Genomic DNA, 21,586 nt, shown 5'->3' on the forward strand with positions numbered 1-21,586 from the left:
AATCTTGCATCCATGTCAGGAATTGTATTTGCCGGACATTAACAGAGTTTGGCAAGTATAAATAATAACTGTGTTTTCCTAATACACTAGAGAGAGGCGGTTTCTGGCTTTGTTACAATGGCTCAAAGATGTCAGAATTTTAGTCACTACAGTCCTCCTCTCTTGGTCCCACCTAGCTGTGGCAGTTCAAGCCATAATGTCAGTGACCAAGATATCTAGTTTTTCCTGGGGAACAGTGCGTCTGCAATGCCTGCACGCTTCGGGCAGAGCCAGGGAAATCAATCAAAAGTTCTAGGTCAGCCTGGACTCCAGTGAGACTTCGGCTCAGAAATCAATCAGTCACTGGACAAAGGCCTCTGGATCCAGACAGCAAGCCTAACACTTGAGAGTTGCAGCTGAGGCCTCCTGCTTTTAGCTCACTGACCATAGTCTAATGAAACAGAAGTTAGGGAATGCAGTGTTATTAACTAGACATGCGTTGTGCCAAACAATACAGGAGCTTTTGATAACAAAAAGAACAGGATGGAGATTGTGTGCCAGCAGTTCATGCTACACAGTCATATGGTTGTGATGCTTTTATTTAACCAATCCCCATGGTATATAATTCAGTTGTTTTTTCCCTAATTTTCACCATTATATCAATTAATATGTTAGATGTTTCTCCAGAAACATCTTTGCAGATCTTTTATTTTCTTATGACAATAATTAGTAAATCACCTCATAGAATGCAAAACATCACTTTTCAAAAAATGTTTTAGCAATTTAAATTCCTACCATCAAATAGTGAAGCTGTGATGTGGTCTTCTGAAAGTTGTTCACTGAACACTTGCTTTCTGACCGACTTCACACCGCCCCTTTAACTCTTTTTATTATTAACGTTCACAAACATCAGAAAATGCAATCAATCCTTACACAGAATGTCAAAATGGCATTTGCAAAGCACTATGTATTTTATTTAACTAAATATGTGGCAGAAAAAAAATGTCTTGGAGAATGAGCCTACAAGGAAAAAGATACATTTTTAAGTTGTGTGTTCCTTTATCTGCTCCATTGAAAGAGTCCCTAAGACTCTTTTTTTGATATCAGGAACCATAACAGGCCACAAGACACAGGATGAGAAAGGAACAGCCATCTGAGAACCTATCAAAAACAACCAAACAAACAAACAAAAAAAACCAAAAGCTAAATCTACTTAAGATCTTTAAAATGTACTATTAGAAACCGTTATCTGAGGTGTGGGTCTTAAAACAGCTATTGCTGCTCTGCAGTCCTGGAGCAAGGCGAGTAAAATTTTGAAGCCTGTGTGTTGAGTTGCTTTCAAATGGAATAATGGAAATAAGCAAAGCTGGGTGGCTGCCCTGGGCTCCTCCACAGCCCTCAGCTCCACAGTCCTCAGCAGGAGACAGATTTGAGACATCGAGAGTTGTATTCAGTTAAAACGTTCTCTGGGTTTATAAGTCAATTCACTTCCAATAAACTAAGTCATAATTCGAAATGCATTTTGGAAACTCAAGCAACAAGAACTCATGATGGATGCTGTTCAGTTAACAGTGTGGGATCAAAAAAAAAAATGATAGCAGGAAAGTGTAGTAAAAGAGATCACTTTGGAAACCAGGAAATCACCAGTAATTCATTTCTTGTAAGTATGGTTTTAAACATGAGTTTTCATTGAAGCTAGGCCTGGTAGGCTTGAAGCTCTATTAAAATCCCAGCGGGAGGACTGGAGTCGTAGCTCAGCAGTTCAGAGTGTTTATTGCTGTTGCAGAGGACCCTGGTTCAATTCCCAGCACTCACAGGGTGGATCACAATTACTTATTACTCTAGATCCAGGAGATCTGATGTCATCTTCTGCCATGTGCAGGCATCAGGCATGCACGCAACACACATACACACATGCAGGCAACAAACTAACAAACAAAACAACAACAACCAAAACCCCAGAAAAATAAGACATACACACAATTCACACACATAATATAAACACACACACACACACACACACACACACACACACACAAAATAAAAACAAATAAATCTAATATTTTTAATTCCAGGGGACTTTTGCTTTTAGAATATATAGTCAGTATTTTACATAGTGCTATGCCTAACCGTCTGGATCCCCGTGGACAAAAGACGCAAACATTCACAAAGAGCTCTGTATATGAAAAGATACTCAATTTTACCAACACATCTAATTTAAAATTACACTGAGGTAAACCTCATAATTATCATATTGACAAAAGAAGAGTTTAGTAACAGACTGTGCCCGAGGATTCAGAATGATAACTGTTAAAGAATAGGTATCGTCTAAGAATTTACCTCGGAACCTTTCCGCTTTCGATCCACCGGAGCTACTCGGTGGTAATGGATATTAAGCTTTGTCGGTAGAGGGCGCAAGAGGGACACTGCAGAAAGGAAAGGGCCAATTTCTGGTCTTGGCAGGCTGGGTTTGGCTTTTATTTTGCTGCTCAAGCAGAGCTTGTAGTGCCTGTGGGGTAGAGAGTGATGGAATCAGGTAGTGCCCAAGGGCCCGTTCTCTAGCTGGGTCTCGTGGCATGCCTTGCTCCGGGCCAGACTGTGACTATTTCTGTGGGTTGTGTGCCAGAAGGGCGTTTCCTGCTTGCCCCCCAACTAGACAGGATGAGTGGGAGGCCCATTAAATTTCTCCTTCATCCACTAGTCTGCAGCCTGCATGCTTCCAAGCGGTTTCTAGCCTGACAGGCCGTGGAAGTTCCCTAGTTGGCTGTGATGCCTTGGTACCCTCCCTCTGCACCGGGGCATTCTTTACAGCAGGGTTTGGAGAATCATGGTCAGCTGCCTAAGTCTAACTCACCACCTGTTTTGGAAATAAAATTGTTTGGGAACACAGCCAGGCCTATTTGTTTACGTTCTGTCTATAGAGCATTTCACGGCTGCGACAGAGAGTATGGCCAATATAGTTACAATCTGTCTCAGTGTAGAAAATGTTAGCCAACCTTTATAGTTCTTCACTTCTTTATATTATTCTATCAGGGTTTCATAATTTTTAGCATTAAGCTTCCTCTATTTTAATTGCTGTGTGGTTTCTGTCTCCACACGGTACTTCCTCTAATGGAACAAAAATACCCACACTCAAGGTTATTTATTGCAACATTGTTTGCCATTGCAAAAATACACATGAACACCCTAAGTCCTCTACCATAGAGACTGGCTAGTGAGCTATGATAGCCACACAATTGAGAGCTCTACAGCAGCGAAGGGGGCTAGGAGATCTCTGTGAACGGATGTGGAGTGACTTTCAGGGTGCCATTAAGCAAAACAGAAACAAACAAACAAACAAACAAAACCCAGAAATATTTGTATATGGTATGCAATATTAATAAGAAAGGCTATTCCTTCAAATTGAAGCCTAAAGCTAGCCTGTTGCTAAAGTAGAAGTCAACATCAGGATCACCCTGGAAGGACTAGGAAAGGAATGGCAAGGATATCTTTTACTATAGAGTATAGTTGTCGGGCAGAGTCATCTCACACAAAGCCTGTACTGAAGTGTTGAATAGTTCACACGGCTAAGTAGGAGTTTCAGCTCAATGATGGTGCCTATTATCATGAGAGAACACTGTACCACAAACTGCCACTTCAGGAGAAGGTCAAAGTTCCAAGTGTTGTTTCATCAAGTTGAAAAACGATGCTGCACAAACATGAGGACCCAAGGTTGGCCCTCAACATACATATAAACATATAAACAAGCTGGGCACAGTGGCATGCACCTGTCATCCTAGTGTGGGCAATGTGATGGTAGCAGGCACTCGCCCGCCAGCTGGATTGGGGAGCACAGGGTTCAGAAAGAGACGCTGTCTCAAAACATCTCGGGAAGAGTGAGTAAGGGAGACAACTGATGTCAATCTCTGGCCCCCATGTGCATGCACGCACATACGTACGTGTGTGCACGACACGCGCACACACACACACACATACACACACACACACACACACACACACACACACACACACTACAATCCCTAGCTGAACCAAAGTCAGGGTCCTGTGTGTGTGTGTGTGTGTATGTGTGTGTGTGTGTGTGTGTGTGTGTGTGTGTGTTTATATCTATAAATACTGCTTCCTACTCATGACCATGTGTCTCCATCATGAATTTGCGAGTTCCTGGAAGCAGAATAGTTATTATCTGATTGATTATCAATTCTCAGCACCTGAGTAAGGGGCTAGACTGATATTTATTGAGACGGAAGTTTTTTACTAGCTCGAAAGTCCTTTGTAAATTTGTGTAATGCTATGAGGAACTGCGAGAAACAGACAACCCCAAGTCAGACTACATGTATTCAAATACAGTTTACTGCATTTTGGAAAAGTTCTTTAGCCTTCCTGCCTGTTTTTTGGAAATGGATATGTTACTAGCACACCCAGGACTTCTTTTGGTTAGAACCCAAGAGAAGGCTTAGAAGTCATGTGATTTCTTGAGGGAGAATCTCAAGAGAAAAACAGGGAGGTGTTAGGATTGAGAAAGAGCCATGAACTCTATGGCCTCAGCTGGGGTCTAGTCCTAAACTAATCCACAGGGATCTCTTAAGCTTCACCAAAAGACAGTCCCACCCTGGAGCAAGCAAGCGTCTGAGTCACTGGTTCCTAAGTATCCTCCAGGGTTGGTGTGGGGATAATAGCCTCAGGTGACTCCTGTTGGACTGAGAACAATTCCCTGGAGAAAGAAGAGCTGCAGACACTTAGCAACCAACACATACACTGACTGGGAGATGGGGCACCTGCCTGGTGAAGGATGGGGAGGTCAACAGCACCCATTACAATCACCACCTGACAAGGGCACTGTGACAGTTTGCTGTGTGACAGACAGCACATAGAATTACACTTAACATGCTTAATTGAAGCATATTTCTAAACCTTTTGTCCTTGGAAAATGACAGGATATAATACAAATCCTATTTTTATTATCTTATTTTATAGCACACATTAAGTGTTTAATACACCAGGGACGAGTCACACATGCAGGAAAAGTATTCTTTGTGGCTCTCTAATTAACTTCTATATTCCTTCCTTATTGCCTTAAACAACATCGTATCTTGGACTTGTATTATCCTGTGGGCAGTGAGTCAAAATGAGACCTTTGAATCTTTTTAAGGCCCCTGCCATGTTCTTATTTTTATTCATCCTCTAGGTACTTATTAGTTCGGACAGTACTATTAAGTTTGGATGAGGTCATGGTGAGAAGATCCAGGAGCATCTGGCCCACTCACTAATTAGTCTCATTCCCCATGATGAGTAGGTAGACAATGAAGAGAAAAGAAAAAAAAATCAAGAAACAACAACAAGAAAAACAGGGGGCCCTTTGGTAGCATCTGCAATATCACAGGTGATCCCCTGTGGGGATTTGACATGACACAGTGGCAAGAGTTGTGAAATCACCCCTGTGGCTCTGCTTCTGGTGTTGGGTCCCGGCACTCCAGGGCCAGCCATTGGGAGGAGATCTGAGATGGGGAGAGGGTGGAAGGATGAACTAGAAACCACGAGGGAGACCTGATTTCACATCACTTTCCACTGCCTCCAGACCTCTCCGGTTGATGAAAGGATCCCTTCAGAGGAAGCTGATGCCTGTCATTGAGCTGAACAATCACTGAGGAGCCAAGGAAATCAAAGGAGGATGCAACTCCCAGTGGCAGCTGAGGAGTTGAGTGCTTGTGGTCACACCCCTATCAACAGGGTGACCTGGGAACTCTCAGTGTGAGCCTTGGTAGAGCCTGGTGTCCTGGCATATAATGCCAAGTGTGCAAAGGGTAACAAGATGTTCCACTTCCTCCCGTCAACTTCTGCACAAAGTACCACGTGTGATCACTGTAGCATTAGAAGTGCAGAGAGGAGAACAGGCTCGCAACAGCTCTAGTTAAGCCAGGTTGGCACAATGCAGACGTCTGTACTTGCTGACTGCATCGCAGTGTGCTCAGGTGCAAAGGCAGTGGTCTCCATCTCCAACCCAGACTCTAAATGCAAACCTTGGGGGCTTCGAGGAGAAAGAGAGATGGGAAAATGTCCAGTAGAAAGTGCCCAAGTCTGTCAGCTCTCTCCAAAATGTGGCCGCGAGAAGATGGAATAAAGGATAGTTAGCTCACCCTAAGGGCCGGGACTTGTCTGTTCAATACACCAAGAAAAGAAGAAATACCCGGCAGAGTGAGTGGACACAACATGCGAACCCTTTTAAAGCCTGCCCTGTAAGACGCTGACCAGATCACCGGAACTAGTAACGGAGCCAGTGAGAGAACGCCCCATTCCTTACATTTAGAAGGAAACCATGTCTGCAGGCTATTTCTACTTTAAAGAATATCAGCACTTTCTAAACCGATAGCCAGCTGTATGGTGCTGACTTCTACAATTACGCAGGTGAGGATGTAGCCAAATAACAATGTCTGAATTCAACTGTTTCCTTTATAATTTTTTCAAGATTTTTTTCCTGGTTCTGGGGTCCCTTGTAATCTCCCTACAAGGAGAGATTTCAAGGATATCTTGGACATTATTAGTTACTTGTTAAGAGTGGGGGGAGAAGAAGAAGAAGAGGAGAAATAGGAGAGTAGAGGAAAGAAGAAGAGAGGAGAGGAGAGGAGAGGAGAGGAGAGGAGAGGAGAGGAGAGGAGAGGAGAGGAGAGGAGAGGAGAGGAGAGGGGGAGGCATTTTGGTTAGGATAGGCCAAGCTGTGCTATGGTTACAACCCCAATCCTCAGGAAGGGTGGGGCCTTGTGACTGTCTCTTGGATCCATGACAGGATGCTGATGGACTCAATTTTGTGAAGGGTTTATGCAGGTGATAACAGCTGTTGTGAGTTCAAGAGAACAGTATCCATGACATGCTCAGAAGAAAACATTCCACCCCTTCCCCTGGCTCTTACATCCTCTGTGCTTTCTCTCCCACAATGTCCCCTGAGCCTTTGAAGAGTGATATAAATAACTCAGCAGTCATTTTTAGTCTCAGCACTTGGACCAGGTATGCTTTCTAACACAGCCTTTAGCTGTATTCAAGTTTTCAACAGATTGAGTGATGCCACACCAAGAGGGGCAATCTGCTTTACCTAGACCTGAGTTTGGATCTCTAGGACCCATATTGTGATGGCTTGCCTGTAGTCACAATTCTTGGAAAGCTGAGACCAGGCATCTTGAGGGCAAGCTGGCTATCTAGGGCAGCTGAAAATGCAAGGTCCGGATTCAGTGAGAGACCCTGCTTCAGAAAATAATGTGGAGAGCCAACTAGGAAGACATCCAGCATCAGCTTGGTCAACCTCACGCTTCCACACATACAAACACGCCCGCAATATATGCAAACATGAATACATACACATATAACATGTAATTTCAAATAGTTCCAGTGATAAGAAGAAAATAAAAGTATATATGTTCACATAGCACTGTGTATAGTTTATTAGGACAGAGATCTTACATGTCTTCAACCGTGAATCAGGGTGTGCTTGCATTATTCTAATTCATTCTCTCCCCATACCTCTTCTTTTCTGTCCCTCTCCCCTCCCGCTTGCTACATGATGAGTGTTGAGATTACAGGGAGACCATGAGACCCATCAGAAGGAAAATTCCCCCCGGCCTGTACTACAGAATGTACACAAGTCCTTGTGTATCCTACGAAAGCACTCTACCACTGAGCTGCACCTTAATCCTTGCCATAACTTTCATAAGGTCCACAGTCTTTGCTTGTGAAGGATGACAAGTTCTTAGTTTAGGAAGAGGGGAGATCTATAGATGGGCACTGTGGTCACCAGTGAGGGCACATGGACACTGCTACCATGATAGTTAAAAGCACATTTGAAATCTGTCTTAGTCCAGACTGGCACTGGTGTCCAAAAGTTCACCCAGGGACAGGACTGCTGTGGAATGTCTTTCTGTATGCTGTGAATATGTGTTGCTCCCATTGGCTAATAAATAAAGCTGTTTTGTCCTATGGCAAGAACCCTGTTGCTGGGCAGTGGTGGCACATGCCTTTAATCCCAGCACTCGGAAGGCAGAGCCAGCAGGATCTCTGTGAGTTCAAGGCCAGCCTGCCTGATATACAGAATGAGATCCAGGACAGGCACCAAAACTACACAGAGAAATCCTGTCTCAAAAAGCCAAATCAATCAATCAATCAATAAATAAATAAATAAATAAATAAAAATAAAAAATAAAAAGAAAGAAAAGAAAAGAAACCTGTAACAGCCAGGTGGGAAATCCAAGAGAGATAGAGAGAGAAGAAAGATGGCATCAGAGGAGATGTGATATAGCCATCCAAGAAGGAAGATATGAAAGTACCAGTAAGCCATGAAGCCATGTGGCAAGACATAGATTAAAAGTAATGGGTTGAATTAAGTTGAAAGCACTAGCTAATATGAGCAGGAGCCATAGGCCATACAGTCTGAAATTAATACAAGCCTCTGTGTAATTATTTTATAAGCGGCTGTGGGACTGTAGGTGGGAGAGATTCATCCGGAGAATGGCAACACAGGACCAATACTTTCTAATCACTAATGTACCTGGTGACAACTAGATGGGATGTCTGAGTTCTAATACCTGCCACCCAGCCAGAAGAGGATCAATGGCCAGTAGTCACAGAAGAGTCCTGTAACTCAGAGCATGAAAGGGCTAAGAAGGCTGTCAGTGACCCATTCATTCAGTCATTTGTTCAATACATTTTTATCAAGATCCTACTATTTGCATGTGGTGACACAAGCCTGTAATCCCAGCTCTTGGGGAATGGGGGCAGAAGATCAGCAAATTCAAGTCAATATGTGGCTTCAAAGTTCAGATCCTGGCTCAAAAATAACAAAACAAAATGAAAACCCAAACCAAAACAGTCACACCATGAGTCAGGCTCCATATTTCATGTTAAGAATGCAAGGATAAACTCTCAAAGACCCTTCCCTGATAGGGTTTATAACCCAACAGATCCAAGCTGTGATGGGCAGGTATGGGTCCTATCTGAGAACTATAGTTTGGCTGGGAAGTATGTTTAGTTGTCCATGCTGTTCAGATATCACGTGTGGTTTCTGCACTTTTATGGGTTAACAGTAAAAATGTACAGGGTTCCATTCAAGAGAGAAGATTGATGCCTATAATCTCAGCATTAGGGAGGTGGAGATTGGATGATCCCAGGGTCTCACTGGTCAGCCAGCTTAGCCTAGTTGGATAGCCCCAGAGCACCGAGAGATATTGTCTGAAAAAAAATAAGGTGGAGGGCACCTGAGGAATGACCCCTGCTGCTGGCCTCCACACACGTGCTCACAGTTACGTAATGCAGTCACACATTTGCTCCCACACAGAGATTGAACGAGACTTGAGGGTGAAGTTCTAGAGAACCATCAGACTTGTATTTCCTTGACTTTCAGCATAAAAAACGAATGAAAGCAAGGTAGTGCTGGATGAATGTGGTTGGGAGCCACCAAGATATCTGGAGTCCCTGACTATGAATTCAGCTCCCCTACTACACATGCAGACAACAGCCAGAGAAAGTAAAGCACACTCTGGTCATTCCCTTACTCTTCCTCCACCCCACTCCCCAATTTCTTGCTATAAAATCCATCCCAGGGATGGCTCCTAGACTTGCTGGCTGAATTCTGCTCTTCTGTTCCCATCCATGGTTGAAAGCAGCTGATGCTCTTATTCTAGGCATTTGACCACTTGAAGTAAAATTTCTGTCACGCATCCTCCTGACTCTTGGGCTTCAGGCCTACCCACCTGTTCTCCTTTCCTGGTAAAACCTGCAGCAGCAACCTTTAAGGGAGGCCTAATCATTTTGCCATCAACCCATGGCTCTAGGGGCAAGCCTGTTGCTATGGCAACATGGATGATCTAGCAGGCACACTGGCTGTCACTCTGCTTTGGGACTACCAGGGATCAGGGAGGGAAACATCAGCTTCCTTTGGGAGGTAGCAATCCTTATGGGCCAATTATCAGAACTGAGAACAAGGTACCTCCTTCACCCTGCCCTAGCAGGCCCTGTGACCCCCAATCCCACCCCCTCCTGGCAGCTTCTTCTATTCTTGCCCCTGGAGAGATTTTGAGGGAATCCAGAGAAACTTCCAGGTTTCATTATGCAGTTTTGAATCTGCATATTGACTCTCTACAGGGATCAAGGGGATGACATTTCTCTTTTTCTTCTTATCAGGGTGTAACCTGATACTCTCTGAGAGAAGGCAAGGAGCTTCTTACCATCAAAACAATTTAAAGAGAAAATTGCTGTTTGCACTGGCTGCTCAAGGTGGAAAGTACGAGTCTGCCCTTCATGGTCACCTGACCTCCACACACACTTAACCTCCATGCCCACCTGATCTTCATGCCACATACCTTTGTGCCCATGTGACCTCCATTCCCACATGACCTTTATTCATGCACACTTAACTGGCATGCCCACATTCCAACAGACCTAGTTCTGTGATGTCATTTTCATGAAGTTTTGGACATCTTTTTATATCAGTCTTCCATCCTTCCTTGATCCTTCACTGCTCCGGCCTCTTGACACCTTTCTCTAAAACTAGAGACTCACCCCATCTGAACACCCCTTTCTCGAACACTTATTTAGCTCCCATTTTCTACCTGCCTCATATCTTGCTAAGGCCGTTCTCTCCCCGAGGACACTCTTTGTCTACAGGATGATCATGTGACAATTTTCTCCTCTTTTATTTACTTATTTTTTTGTATTTTACTTAACAGGGTAGGTTGTGGTGTCTATGGGGAACATCACACATTGCATATAATGAAGAAGTCAACTAATACTAGCTTTATTAGGTAGGCAGCACCTTCCTCCACATAATCTAAAATCTGAGCGGTGATGGTGGCTCAGACCTGTAATCCCAGGACTGGGAAAGCCGAGATGAGACAACTGGTGCAAGTTCAAGGCCAGCATGGGATACATAGTTAGTTCCAGGCCAACCTGAGCTACAGTGTGAGATCCTGTTTGAACTTCCACCCACCCACCCACAAAAACATATGAGATCCAAATTTAAACAACTGTTGGTATTAGCTCCGCTGCCAGTGAAAAGGAGGCGCAATCTGCCCTTGGCCCTTCCTGTGGCCACTCAGGAGCGATTTTTCTTTTTTCTTTTCTTTTTTGATACAGGGTTTCTCTGTGTAGCTTTGGAGCCTGTCCTGGAACTCACTCTGTAGCCCAGGCTGGCCTGGAACTCACAGAGATCCACCTGCCTCTGCCTCCTGAGTGCTAGGATTAAAAGGCGTGCACCACCACTGCCCGGCTAGGAGCTATTTTTCTTTCATCCTTCAGTGATTTCAGCCAGTAACTCACACAGAAATGCCAATGACACTGCTGTTATCTCTAAAACAATTGCACATTTCTAAATCTCAGCCCTCTTCCGTTTGGCTAAGATCTTGACAGTGGTTTATTTGATGTGCATCCACCAGTGTTATTTTGTATCATTGGCACACTATCTGTTCTCCATTGTCTCTCAAACATCCAACCTTTCTCCTTCCTGACTTCCAACATGGGTTTACTGGGCGGTATTTCTACACTGCCTTCTGTATGCCATCTGTACTCCCCCGGATTTACGTGTTATTGCTTCCATTTGTCTAAGCTCTGTACCTAGATGAATCCAGTTGTTTCTGCAGGCCTTTATCTAAGCAGCCAAGCAATAGGGCAGATGGATTTCACTATACCTTCTAGGTCACTGACTTTGGATAGGTTCTCATACTGAACAGGAATCTTGTGGTCTTTGTCTCCTTTCCTGTGTGACTGCCTCAAACCTTAATCTTTTCCTGAAACCTGCACCCTTTCCACCTTCTTTCTCAGAGCAGATGGCCTCCTCATAGTGTGCTAGAGAGAGAGTTCTTGTATGGGAACCCTTTTAGCCTCCTGGCAGATTATGTATTCTCTCTCATCTAGGAGAGCTCCCCTCCCGATTTCCAGGACTCTCACATTTTCTCTTCATTGTTTCCTCCTCTTGAATATCGACTTTTCCCTATCAGTTGAAAACACATTTTCTATGTGCCTATCCCTTCAGTTAGTTCAATAATTTCAGCTCCTTCAAAACAAAGGAACACAAATAGCCTACCTCATACACTTCTTGATTTCCCTTCTAATATTTACTGGAAAGAATTCTATACTGAACTGTCTGCACTTTTGGTTTCCAGTTCTTTATTTCACATTTTCTTTCTATCTGATACTGGCCCTCAGTCCTACAGGCTGCTTTTGCTGGAACTGTGAATAGCTTTTACACTAAAGGCAGTGTTTCACTACTTTTCTTACTAGAATGTTCTTGGCACTTTGAAATACTGTTTTCTGCTGGTGTGAGTCTTTCTCCTGTCTTTGCTCCTCTGTCTTGCTGCTCTTTCTTTCCTTTGCACACTCAACTGTCTCCGTTTGGCCAACAGAGAACACTTTATGGCATGCTTCAATAATCCCCCCTTCCTCACTTCATACTTCTTCTTTCAATGCTCATAAATCTCATCTATACGACACTTCATATCTTTTTTGTAACACCCCAGATAAGTATGCCTGGACTGCATGGTTTCTTTGAGTCAGCAATCCAGATATGCAGACTAGAATCTCTGCCTGAATCCCTTAAATTTTGGGAGCAACTGTCAAGGCATCAGTAGGGCTGCCAGCACCTCAAGGCTCAGATGGAAGAGCAATCCACTTCACATCCTACTCATGCGACTCCTGTTGGATCTCAGGTCCTTGCCAGCTACTGCTAGAGATACCAGTTCCTTGTGGGGATCCTTGATGGAGGGGAACTTCTAATATGGCCACTTACTCACCCTAGAGTGAATATACTGAGAAGAACAAGGAGAAGGAAGAAAGGGACAGAAGATGGAAGGGTCAGTCTCTTTGTACCTAATCTCAGAGATGCCATCCTATTACTTCTGCTTTATTTGAAAGGAAAACACAGGCCCACTCACATAAAAGAAAGGGGGATGGCATAAGAATATGCAGATCAAGACTCATGATCACTGGGAGTGACTTTAGAGCCTGCGTACTACCTTATTTTATATTCATTAGTGTGTCCCAGGTTAAATTCTTGTTCTACACCTTGGCCAGAAGCGTTACTCTTCTCTAAGCTTCTCTCTCCCTGTGACTGATGTCCCCATCTATCTTATTTAGAACTAGAAACTCAGGAGTCATTCCAGACTGTCTCTTCAGCCTTAACCTCCATATTTGATCCTCACTAAATTCTGTTAGTTTAACTTCAAACCTCCTATCTGTCTACTTATCTCCAGTACTGCCAATTACAGCCACCATCTCTGTCCAGGGTTGCAATTCCCTACTGTCTATTCCTCCCTGCATCCATTTGCCAACTCCTCTGCAGTTTGTGAGTCTATGTTGCAAAGTGAACTCATAATATAAGTCAAATTGGGATGTACCTCTGTTTAAAACCATTAAATAGCTCCCTATTTCCTATTGGTCTAGTTCCTCCCTAATGGGTTATCCTAGAATGGACCAGAACTTCTTCAGGCTCCAGTGGGAGGACCCCTATAATCTCATTTAAGAATGAGAGGCAGAGGAGTTGGCATGACCTCTCAGATAAGAGTGATTTAATCAGTTCCAGACAAAGCAAGTGTCCCTGCAGAGCCTTTGTGGTACTTGAGTGAAATCCTTGTCAACTTTAGAGAAGCTTAAAGAATCCCTGGATGATGCCTCAGTTGCCCTCCCAGCCTAGTCTACACTAGCTGCGATCTTTTTAACATATGGAAAGTCTTTGTTTTTTAATCCTGAGGAGCTTAAACTTTATTAAAGAAGTAAGGATTCAGCAAAGGACTTCTAGCTAGGAAAGGTACAATGTAGTAAAGATTTTTGAAAAATTAGATAACTTCATGCATTATATTTTAAATAGAGAAGTGACTGGGGCAGGGGGACAAGTTTGTGCATAAAGATAACCTGAAAAAAATGGTGAAGCTATGTCTGGTGTTTTATTGAGGACTGGGTGAACGTGGAAGCCTGCGAGAGAAATAACCACGGGCCTTACGTGTGGGTAGAGCTAAGAAGTGATTCTACAGTGACATGCTGGGATGTGACTTCCTGCTCTTTGCTCTGGCGGGCATATGCACTAAAAAGAACTGAATAAGCCCCCTCCCCCAATTGATGTTCATGCTTTAAACCCCACAGTGGTGGTATTTGGAGGTGAGACCTATAGGAAATAATTAGGTCATGAAGGTGAAGCCCTCATGAGCAGGATTAATGTCATGCTGGGGTCCATCTCAAAACCAAGAAGATAGGTTTCGCTAGGAACAGAATACACTGGCCACCTTCATTTTAGAGTTCCCAGACTCCAGAACTCTGAGAAATAGGTTTCTGTTATTTAACCTGTTCAGTCTATGCTGCTTTGTCATAGTAGTCCAAACAGATGAAGAAAATTAAATTATTTGAATTCTTGATTATTTGACACATTTTCCATCTTGATTTGTGGCATTTTCTTGGAGACACATTTTTACACTCAGTTTACAAATCCACTTATTATATCAGTGGCCAACAGGTACTTTCACTTTCTGCATAACTCCTGGCACCTCGGCTATCTGTTATTGTGGACCGAGAGGTAACAGGGCCAGCCAGGAGGGCAGAAATAAGCAATACAGACATCAAGTTTGAGTAGGGTATCTTGAGCAAGTGGAGACTAGGGGAACCTTTGGGTAACAGAAAAGGGCTAGAGAAGCTGTGAATAGACACACTGGAGAATGTGAAAGTAGTGCCTGTCTAAGGAAGGGTGAGAGCAGAGAGGAAGAAGAGCTGAGGATCAAGTTCAAGGACACTAGGGAAGGCAGCGAATTCTGAACTACCACCTCTGTCGAGCCATTTATAGTCAATTGTAGATTAGCCAAGTCCCATTTCCTTACTTGAAGAGTCAGTAGTAAATAGGATTTTCTTTTCTTCTGATTTCATGCTGACCATTTTGGATGAGTGATAACTCTGCTGGGGTTTGAATGGAAGAAATGAAGATAAATTTTACTGTTTGTTTTAACAACCCAGAGGAAAGGGATAGTGTGAGACTGTTGGGCAACAGTTTAGAAATACTAATCTGGTGGTAAGGAGATGGTTCAGTGGGTAAAAAATGCCTGCTTTGCAAACACGACCATCTGAGTTCAGATCTGTAGCATTAATCAAAAAGGCCCAGCATGGCTGCGTGCAGGCTTGTAATCATGCTATGTGGCATAGAGACAGGAGGATTGCTGGGACTTGCTGGCCACCAGCCTAGCTCCAGGCTTAGTCAAGTGTTCTGTCTCAAAAGAATAATGTGGAAAGTGACAGAGGAGGACATTTGACATCCTCTGCTGGCCTCCACAAGCACTAGGACATAGAAGTGCACATGCATCTCTCTCTCTCTCTCTCTCTCTCTCTCTCTCTCTCTCTCTCTCTCTCTCTCTAGGACATAGAAGTGCACATGCATCTCTCTCTCTCTCTCTCTCTCTCTCTCTCTCTCACACACACACACACACACACACACACACACACACACACGAATTTAAAAGTGCTATTATATGATAGATTTGTGTGATTGACTGGAGTACTCCCTACATGTACTGAGTCCAAAGAGTCAGCAGCATTTACTTTCTATTGCTTAGAATTTAAGTTTTAGATATAGCAAACAGTAGATAGCAAAACTAACTTTGATATGGCTAGCAGGTGGGGGAAAGTTCATTTCTATGTAAAATGTTACTATATTACATCATTTTAACCAAAATATTGTGTGTAAAATCAAAATTTCATATACATTTCAATACATTTTTTTTCATGTTTTCTTGCTTTACATGTATATGGATATACAAGGAAATATAAACAGATTCTTTAGAACTTGGAAAAGAAATAATTCTGAGAAATCTGAAGGACTTCATAGTTGATCATTGTACAATTAACTTTTATTATACATAACCCATCCTACAGGTCATAATTTGTCACTAACAGATGATAAAGACTGGATTCTTGACTTGTTAACAATAAAAATGTGTAAACTTTATCAATCATTCCGTAGTTCAAATTCTCTTCAACAGAGTTGGAAGCCAGCTTGGGTTTCAGAGGTCTCCACATAGCTGGACTCTCATTCTCAAAAGCTCCAGGAACCACGTATGAGAGGCAATCTGAGGTCAGCTGGTCATTGGTTTAAAGTGGCAGGACCCCCTCACTCAGACAGACTGGTAGGTCTGTTGTACAGGCCTTAACTCCAAGCCAAACTGCCACCATCTTCCTGAGTTCAGCTGTGGCCTCTTGCAGATCACCACAGCTGGACTTATTGACTCTTGATGACCCTCCTCCCGACCAGCTGAATGCAATTTGCCCTAATTGTACATGGCCTCAAGGAGGGGCTAGAGTGAGAAGGTCTAGGGAGAGAATTCCATCATTGGCTTGGGGGGGGCTGTCATCCACAGCAGGTGCAGATCTTCTAGTGTGGTTGATTTAAAGGAGTTCACACCCGTCCATAACCTCTTAACCACTGTTCTGTAAGTAAGCCCAATAAACTCATTGGTTCTCCAGATCAAACATTAGTGGAATCATACCTCAGTGTGGCTTTGGGACTTTAAGAGGATGGGCAGATGTTTCTATCTCTCTCCAGGACAGAATTTTATCAACAGTATCTCTGGTGAATGTGGACCTAGTGTCAACAGATCTTCCTAAAGAGTCCAGAAATGACAGTGCAAGCTCAAAGCAATTGAGCAAAAACATGTTTGTGGGCCAGATGTGATGGCACATTCCTGGAATTCCAGCACTTGCAAGGCTGAGACAGGAGGAGCATGACTTCAAGGCCAGACTGAGTTAAACAGGTAGACCTTGTCTCAAAAAAACAAACAAACAAACAAACAAAAAAAAAAAACCAAAACCAAACCAAAACAAAACAAAAACAACCCCCTGACCCCAGCAGCCCCCAGTAATGAACAATAAAACCCAAAACATGCTTGTGAACTCCCAGGATCCTTTGGTATGAAATGAATTATAAAGGTGTTAGGCAGTAATTAACTCTCAGAATAGTCACTGACTGGAACCAAAGGGCTACCATATGGCCTGTGTCCCATTCCTGTCTCAAGGGAACAGTTCTACAGTGGGGTGGTCTGAGTGATTGCTCCTTGGAGAGACCCAATTCCATTTCAATTTTATACTTACCCACTTTTGTGCGCTCATTTAGTTTTACAAGGAACTTTAAGATTAGTAAGGAGGTGATCAGAAAAGGGGGGTGTAAATCTCTGGAAATATGTATCCCGGTGCATCAGTAAATCATCATTTGGATTTCCTACCAGATTCCTGACTATGTTAGCATTTTTCTGTTTTATAGAGCAGAGACAGCTCTGTGTTAACCTGATACATTAAGATTCTGGTGCTGAAAATCAAAACGACTCTGAGATACCACCTTACACCTGTTAGAATGGCTACGATCAAAAACACCAATGACAACCAATGTTGGAGAAGATGTGGAGCAAAGGGAACACTCCTCCACTGTTGGTGGGAATGTAAACTTGTACAACCACTGTGGAAATCAGTATGGTGGTTTCTCAGAAAATTAGGAATCGAACTACCTCAAGACCCAGCCATCCCACTCTTGGGCATATACCCAAGGAATGCTGATTCATACCATAAAGATACATGCTCAGCTATGTTCATAGCAGCACTATTTGTAATAGTCAGAACCTGGAAACAACCTAGATGCCCATCAATGGAAGAATGGATGAAAAAATGTGGTACATATACACAATGGAGTACTACTCAGCAGAGAAAAACAATGAAAGCATGAAATTTGCAGGCAAATGGATGGAACTAGAAAAAATCATCCTGAGTGAGGTAACCCAAACCCAGAAAGACAGTTATGGTATGTACTCACTCATAGGTGGATTCTAGATACAAAATAAAGAATAATCAGACCACAACCCATAGAACCATAGAGGCTATATATATAGCATGGAGGTCCCTAGGACGACTGTAGCTTATAATAAATTTCAGTTTTACTCAATTATTGAAAAAAATAGCCAAATGAATGGAAACACATGAACTATGAACCAAAGGCTGAGGGGCCCCCAGATGGATCAGGCCCTCTGAATAGGTGAGACAGCTGATTGGCTTGATCAGTTTGGGAGGCAACTAGGCAGTGGGACCAAGTCCTGTGCTCATTGCATGAGTTGGCTGTTTGAAACCTGGAGCTTATGCAGGGACACTTGGCACAGTCTGGGAGCAAGGGACTGGACCTCCCTGGACTGAGTCTACCAGGTTGATCGCAGTTCTCGGGGGAGGACTTGTCCTGGAGGAGGTGGGAATGGAGGGTGGGCTGGGGGTAAGGGAGGGGGGGGGGAGAATAGGGGAACCTATGGCTGATATGTAGAACTGAATGGTATTGTAAAATAATATATATATATATATATATATATATATATATATATATATATATATATATATATATATATAAAGATTCTGGTGCTGAAAAGCAGAATGTGTGACCTTGATCACCCGTGACCTAAGTTTGTGTGTCCTCCCCCTCCAGAAACCAACCAGTTAGTCTGTTTTGGTGACAGACATTACTGTTTCAGGGAGTAAGGTGCAACTTTTAGTCTTTGTCATTAGTTCAATTTACTATTTTATGACTCAGCTCTTTGCTTCAAGTTCAAGCCCCCAGCTTTATCTTGCCCTTCTGGAGATTCCATCTCTGTAGCAACCAACTGTTTTTTGGTAGTTCGTTCTTCCTTCTTCTTCTTCCTCCTCCTCCTCCTCCTCCTCCTCCTCCTCCTCCTTCTTCTTCTTCTTTTTCTTCTTCTTCCTCCTCCTCCTCCTCCTCCTCCTCCTCCTTCACCTTTCTCTTAGTTCTCTTCATTTGGCAACCTACCTGTTTCTTCAGGATCTTCTTAAGATCCTGTATGTGTGGGCTTGGGGTGTAGCTTGACACAGCACTTGCTTAGCATGCATGCATCTTTCTTTGGGTTCAATCTCCAGCACTTCATAAATACTGGCACAAATCTGTAATCCCAGCTCTTAGAAAGTAAAGGGAGAATCATTAGATGTTCAAGGTAGTCGTCACCCTGCACTACATGAAACCTTGTCTCAGGAAAAGAAAAAAAAGGAAGAAAGAAAGAAAAATATCCTGTATATTACAGATTTAGATTCATTAGCACTGAAATACATCTCTTTTGGGTGTGGTGATCTGAAAATTAGGTATGTTGTTAGTGCAAAATGCATACCAGATTTTACCTAAAACAAAATGTACAGTATCTCACTCATTAAAAAAATTATTTATTTATTTATTTATTTATTTATTTATTTATTTATTTATTTATTTATTGTGTGTGTGTGTGTGTGTGTGTGTGTGTGTGTGTGTGTGTGTGTGTTCAGGCATATGCTCGACCTTAAACTTTGAATGCCTTGGTGGATGTGTATCGGTCAGAGGACATCTTGCAGGAGTTGATTCTCGCCTTCTGCCACATAGGTCTTAAGAATTGAACTCAGAAAGTCAGGTTTGGTGGTCAACCTCTACTAGTTGAGCCATTACCCCAGCCCTATACAATTTTAATTTTTAATATGGTTCATCTGTTGAAGTAACTATTTTAGCTCCACTGAGCTAAGCAATGCTGTATTGTCAAATTGCTTTCATCCATTTCTCTTTTTAATATGGCTACCAAAATACCTGAAACCATGTATTGAACTAGCAATAGAATTCTACTGGTCCTTGTTGCTTGAGTCTTAATAGTGATATCTTTTCATCGCTATAAGTGCAAAGATTATTAAAAACTTAATTTGGATGGAACATTTCAAAAGTAAAACATTTGTTAAAATTTAACAACTTTCTCTGTGCCATTCTGATTTTAATATATGTGTTGCCAAAGCCAGTACACATTTTTTTTCAGTTTATTTGTCTTGTTTTCTCATTATGTGGGTCAACTGACCCAAAAGCAAAGGCTTTTTAACATGTTAGGCTCATGCTTTACAACTCCAGACCTTCTGTGTTGATTTAAAAATATATATTTATTTTTATTTACATGTATGTGTGTGAGTGTGTCTATGTGAGTGCAGGTACTGGAGGAGGCCACAGGCAACTCTGTGGAGCTACAGTTACGGGCAGATGTGAGCTGCCAGACATGTGTGCTGGTCCTCTGGAAGTGCAGTGCATGTTTTATTTTATTTCTCTCAAGTGTTACATCTCAACTGCAGTTTACCCTCCTTCCACTCCTCCCCTCAACTCCACTTTCCACTCCCTCAAGTCCACCTCTCTTCCCTTTCCCTTCAGAAAAGAGCAGGCTTCCCAGGGATACCAATCAAACATAGCATAACAAGATACAATAAGACTAGGTACAAACCCTCACATCAAGGCTGGACAAGGCAACCCAGTAGGAAGAAGAGGGTCCCAAGAGCTTTCAGAAGAGTCAGAATCCCCCCCCCCCCACTGTTAGGAGTCCCACAAAAAACCTCAAGCTAAACAACCATGACACCATAACACATATGTAGAGGACTTAGTGCAGACCCATGCAGGCTCTGTGCTTGCCACTTCAGTCTCTGTGAGCCCCTAGGAACCCTGCTTAGTTGATTCTGTGGGCCATGTTCTCCTGGTGTTCTCAACCCCTTTGGTTCCTACAACCTTCTGCAGGGTTCCACAAGCCCCACCTAATGGTTGGCTGTGGATCTCTGCATCTGTACCCATCGTCTCTGACAATAATTGGGCTAGGCTCTGATCTAGGAGGATAGTGGAATACTATTAGGAATTATTTCGTTGACTTTTTTTTTTTTTTTGGCCCATCATGTTTGGTTCTATTCTAGGTCTCTAGGCCATCCAAACTCAAGTCCAAGTGCATCAAAGACCTCAACATAAAACCAGATACACTGAACCTGATAGAAGAGAAGTGGGGAATAGCTTTGAATGCACTGGCACAGGAGACAACCTCCTGAACAGAATACCAATAGTGCAGGCAATAAGATCAACAACTAATACAAGAGACCTCATAAAACTGAAAAGCTTCTGTTTGAAAAGCAAAGGACACGACCAATAAGACAAAAAGGCAGACATCAATGAATCAAATAGTCCAATTTAAAAAAATGGGGTATCAACCTAATCAGAAAATTCTCAACAGGGGAGTCTCAAATGGTTGAGAAACATCTTTAGCCACCAGAGAAATGCAAATCAAAACTAGTTTAATATTCCATCTTACACCTGTCTGAATGGCTAGGATCAAAAACACAAGTGACAGCTCATGGTGGAGAGAATGTAGAGCAAGTGGAACACTTTTCCATTACTGGTGGAACTGCAAACTTGTGCAGCCACTATGGAAACCAATATGGCAGTTTCATAGAAAATTGGGAATCATTCTACCTCAAGACCCAGACATATCACTTTTGGACATATACCTAAAGGATGCTCCATCCTACCACAAAGACACTTGTTCAACTATGTTCATAGAATCTTTATTCATAATAGCCAGACACTGGAAACAACCTGTATGTCCCTCAACAGAAGAATGGACAAGAAAATGTAGTACATTTGTACAATGGAGTATTACTCAGCTTCCAAAAAAAAAAAAAAATGACATGATGAAATCTGCAAGCAAATGGATGGAAGTAGAAAAAAAAAATCATCCTGAGGTAACCCCGACCCAGAAAGACAAACATGGTATGTACTCACTCATAAGTGGATATTAGCTGTTAAGTAAAG

Source organism: Peromyscus maniculatus, chromosome 6 (assembly GCF_049852395.1).
Source record: "Peromyscus maniculatus bairdii isolate BWxNUB_F1_BW_parent chromosome 6, HU_Pman_BW_mat_3.1, whole genome shotgun sequence".
Classification (NCBI taxonomy): Eukaryota; Metazoa; Chordata; class Mammalia; order Rodentia; family Cricetidae; genus Peromyscus; species Peromyscus maniculatus.